Here is a 5,695-nt window from a genome sequence, read left to right as displayed (position 1 = left end):
CTGCAGACCTTACAGCAGAATTGTCATTGCAAAATATGTAGAGTAGAACCACACCTCCAACCTATCCCTTTAAAAATACTTATTAAAGAAATATTCCTTTTACGAGAATTATATGTTGGTGAAATATTACATGCCTAGAACCCCAACCAGGGGTATTCTATTTGCTACCCAAGATGCATAAACCTGGAAATCCTGGATGCCCCATCATCTCAGGCATTGGCACCCTAACAGCAGGATTGTCTGGCTATGTGGACTCTCTCCTCAGGCCCTATGCTACCAGCACTCCTTGCTATCTTCGAGACACCACTGACTTTCTGAGGAAACTACAATCCATCAGTGATCTTCCAGAAACCATCCTGGCCACTATGGATGTAGAAGGCCTCTACACCAACATTCCACACAAAGATGGACTACAAGTCGTCAGGAACAGTATCCCTGATAATGTCATGGCAAACCTGGTGGCTGACCTTTGTGACTTTGTCCTCACCCACAATTATTTCACATTTCGGGACAATGTATACCTTCAAGTCAGTGGCACTGCTATGGGTACCCGCATGGCCCCACAGTAGGCCAACATTTTTATGGCTGACTTAGAACAACGCTTCCTTAGCTCTTGTCCCCTAACGCTCCTACTCTACTTGCGCTACATTGATGACATCTTCATCATCTGGACCCATGGAAAAGAAGTCTTTGAGGAATTCCACCATGATTTCAACAATTTCCATCCCACCATCAACCTCAGCCTAGACCAATCCACATAAGTGGTCCATTTCCTGGACACTATTGTGCAAATGAGCGATGGTCACATAAACACCACCCTATACCGGAAACCTACTGACCGCTATAGTTACCTACATGCCTCCAGCTTCCATCCAGGACACACCACATGATCCATTGTCTACAGCCAAGCTCTAAGATACAACCACATTTGCTCCAATCCCTCAGACAGAGACAAACACCTACAAGATCTCTGTCAAGCATTCTTAAAACTATAATACCCACCTGCTGAAGTGAAAAAACAGACTGACAGAGCCAGAAGAGTACCCAGAAGTCACCTACTACAGGACAGGCCCAACAAAGAAAATAACAGAACGCCACTAGCTGTCACCTTCAGCCCCCAACTAAAACCTCTCCAGAGCATCATCAAAGATTTACAACCTATCCTGAAAAATGATCCCTCACTCTCACAGATCTTGGGAGACAGACCAGTCCTCACTTACAGACAGTCCCCCAACCTGAAGCAAATGCTCTCCAGCAACCACACACCAAAAACACTAACCCAGGAACCTATCCTTGCAACAAAGCCCGATGCCAACTCTGTCCACATATTTTTTCAAGTGACACCATCATAGGAGCGAATCACATTAGCCATGCCATCAGGGGCTCATTCACCTGCACATCTACCAATGTGATATATGCCATCGTGTGCCACCAATGTCCCCCTGCCATGTACATTGGCCAAACCGGACAGTCTCTACACAAAAGAATAAATGGACACAAATCTGACATCAGGAATCATAACATCAAAAACCGGTAGGAGAACACTTCAACCTCTCTGGTCACTCAGTAAAAGACTTAAGGGTGGCAATTTTGCAAAAGAAAAGCTTCAAAAACAGACTCCAATGAAAAACTGCTGAGCTTGAATTAATATGCAAACTAGATACCATTAACTTGGGTTTGAATAGAGACTGGGAGTGGCTGGGTCATTACACATATTGAATTTATTTCCCTATGCTAAGTATCCTCACACCTTCTTGTCAACTGTCTAAATGGGCCATCTTGATTATCACTACAAAAGTTTTTTTTCTCCTGCTGATAACAGATCATCTTAATTAATTAGCCTCTTACAGTTTCAACTTCCACCTTCTCTGTACTATATGTTCCATTCTATGTATCTGATGAAGTGGGCTGTAGCCCATGAAAGCTTATGCTCTAATACATTTGTTAGTCTCTAAGGTGCCACAAATACTCCTGTTCTTTATTCCTATTGTGTGTCTCTCTCACTTTATTACAGAAAAGATGTACATGGTTACCATCTATACTTGCTTATAAGCCAAGCACACTAACATGAATATTGAAATTGATCTATGTGTCAGCTGATCATAGACACAAGCATATATGTATCTAGTAGCACACATATGGCTACTATGGACACACCCCAGCCACGTGAAGATAAGTCAGTGGGGCCGGTAGCAGCAGTTGCTACCTAGGGATCCTGAATATGTTTGAAGGAAGCACTTTCCTTTTAAATCCTAGATTTTTTCAAATGCTTCTAACTATCCACAGAACTTAGCCTGTGGCTGGAGTTCCTCATGTTTGTCTCAGCCTAACTGTGACTCTGGGTTGCAGAAAATATGGCATGATTCTGCTCAGCAATTTTTGGATTGCCCACATGCAGAAAGAAAAATGTTTTTTACAGCTTAACCCTAGAGGAACTGGACAGTTGCCAGATCACTGTCAGCTGGAGACCAGAGGACCAAATGACAGGAAGAGGTGGACCACCGGAGAAGCAGAGCACCTGTTGACAGGGGGATGCCACATGGGGAGAGAGCCGCCATGCCCAGTCACGAGGAGGTGCTCTAATGGTGAGTTCACCCTTTCACAGAGGCCATTACCGGAATACTGTGTCCTGTTCTAGAATCCACACTTCAAAAAGGATGCTCAAAAACTGAAAAGGGTTAAAAAAGGAGCTACAAAAATGATTCACTGTCTGGAAAACCTGCCTTATTCTCAGTGTATTTAGTTTATCCAAGAAAAGATTAAGAAGTGACTTGATCATAGTCTGCAAATACAGGGAGAAGAAATTCCTGATAGATAGCTCAATCTAGCAGAAAAAGGCAAAACTGTGGCTGGAATCTGAAACGAGACAAACTTCGTCAGAAATAAAGTGCAATTTTTTAACAGTGAGGGTACTTAATTATTGGAACAGTTTATCTAGTGAGTGAGGTTACTTGAAGGTCTTAAAGATTGGATGTATTTCTAAAAAACTGAGCAATAGCTCACACAGAACTTATGGGCTTGATCAGAAACTTCTGGGTGAGGGTCTGTGGGGTGTAATATGCAGGAAGTCAGACTAGAAAGTCATAATGGTTCCTTCTGGCCCTAGAATCTATAAATCTATGACTTAGAATCTAGGATTTATAGCTTTAGTTCAGAGGCACAAAACAACAGCAAAAAGAACTGGTACAATTTGGCCTGGAACTGTATTTTTCAGTTTTTCTTGATGAAATGAAAAATCAAAAACATTCATTCTGGCCAAAACATTTCGAGAGTCAGTTCAAATTAAACATTTAATTTTGAAAATGTCAGTTTGAAACAAAGTGTCAAAATGGTTCATTTAGACACTTCCAAAAATTGTTTTCAGGGTGGGGGGTTTTTTTGTTTTTTTTTTGTTTTTTTTTGCACTTAAACTATTTGCCGAATTTAACCTGAATTTGTGAATAGTTTTGGTGCTCTGAATAATGCATTTTTCATCAAATTTACTATTTGCTGGAAAAAAAAACTGCCTAGCTCTTCTATGACTGTTTATTATTTATACCTAGCTGCATGGGTGTTACTTAGTGTTCAGCATTGTGACAAACTGTGCTATGTGTGAATTAATAATTACAATTATCACCATTTCACGTTTCCTATAAGCAGTAGCACATTACAAGTTGTTTTACGCTGAACACTGCAAGTCTCAGGTTCTTTCAACCACTTATCATAAACAACCCAGTTATGCAAACTCTTTATGCAGTGTGTTATTGTGGATAGAATCATAGAATATCAGGGTTGGAAGGGACCTCAGGAGGTCATCTAGTCCAACCCCCTGCTCAAAGCAGGACCAATCCCCAAATATGATAACATAATGCTGCTGACGTAAGGCCTGATTCTGACAAGCTTACTCCAGAAGTAACCCCACTGATCACAATGGGAATTCTCATGGAGTGAGTTATTACTCAACAACAGATTACAGGTGGTAGAATGAGGACTGATGAATCAGAATCAGCAAGCTTAGTTCTGACTTCACTTAAAGCTTGCCTTTACGGGAAAATTTGCTAGCATTATTCCAGCATTATCATACTGCTACAGTTATACCAGTAATTCACGTGGACACAGTTTTTGGAATAACAGTGATCTTTTTTGGTTTTACATATGTCACTTCTAAAGCAACAAACTCCATTGAAATCTCTGGTATAAGAAGAGAAGAATCAGTTCAGATATACGGACATGAGATTACTGAAAGGATTTCGTTCAACTAGAAAATGTAACGGAAACAAATAAAAATGACCATAAAAACCTTTAACAATACACAATCAGTTGTAACTGAATTATCTGGTTTGAAAAGAGAAAATAAAGAACAATTGATTACTGTTGACTTTCGGATGTGATTTGTTGTTTGTGCTTGCTTTGTACATTGAAGATGCCAGCCATCAATAACAGAGTTTTGGTGCCCTCTTGTGTTTCATATAAGCAATTTCAGTAACTGCCAAAATGTACCTGTTTGCAGTGTTGCTGTTGCGGTGTTGGTCCCAGGATATTAGAGGGACAAGGTGTTGAAGTAATAACAGACATATTTCCCTGATGGACTGTATTTTCTAAGGGACAACCTATCCTAAATTCTCAATCACTGATGATTCACTCAGTCTACATTCATTCCTATCTTTGCTTTCTACAACCATTTCTCTGTATAACTTTTCATGAGTGATATACCCAAATACTTGGATGCTAATATCTAAACAGTATTGTTAAATTTATTCACCTAAATTTGGGTTGTTTCAGATTCTGTACTATATGTATCTTATGACTTTTAAAACAAACTTTGTATTTGCGGATAATCTAAGCACTATACCCAGCTGTACAGAGTCTTTCCTTAACCTCTGTATTATATAATTCTAACATTAGCTTTAATAACATTTTAAAATCTTTTCTTCAAGCTCTGCGTAAGCCTGAAAGCGTGACTCTTTCACCAGCAGAAGTTGGTCCAATAAAATATATTACCTCACCCACCTTGACTCTCTAACCCATATTTACACATTTGTTTCAGATGTAAACTTCTATGGGTTTACCTGTTTGCTCAGGTTACTTAATTCCTTGATAATGTATCAGAGAGGATAACAATCACTTTTTTTACATGTGTCACAGAAGCTCCATCCACTCTGCTGCAAGGGGATTTTCCACAGTACTAATCACTGATAATGTGTGATTTGAACATGATTTAGACAAACCAATGAACAGTTTAGTAGCTATTTTTCAGACTGAAATAGTTCAACTTGTTTTATTTCTAAATCAACTTTAACAAAACAAAAAACAAAAAAATCTTCGGAGTTATCCCTGGCTCAGGGATTGTTAACAGGATAAACGGGTACAATTGTTATACAATGTTATTAACCAATGTCATGTTGCAGTGTCGTAACATATTTAAATGCTGTTAACTTGTCACCAGAAACTGGGAGTATACTTGCTTTGCAGCAGCCTAGACAGTAACATGTTTCAAAGTGTCTTACAAGGCTTTCTAGCATAGGTGTCTCTTAGTAGTTAGCACAGCGTGGTTACTGATTTTGCATACAGAACTTAGCTCTATTATAATACAAATAATAAATAATAATTCTCACCACATTCATATAGTCATCCAAGAGTTTGCTCTTCCCATGGGGTCATTACCAAGGCCCCTCTACACTGTGTAAATACTGGCTGCACAGTAGATTTCCCACAG

The sequence above is a fragment of the Lepidochelys kempii genome, chromosome 1 (genome assembly GCF_965140285.1).
Source record: "Lepidochelys kempii isolate rLepKem1 chromosome 1, rLepKem1.hap1, whole genome shotgun sequence".
NCBI classification, from domain to species: domain Eukaryota; kingdom Metazoa; phylum Chordata; order Testudines; family Cheloniidae; genus Lepidochelys; species Lepidochelys kempii.
This window is presented reverse-complemented; position numbering follows the sequence as displayed.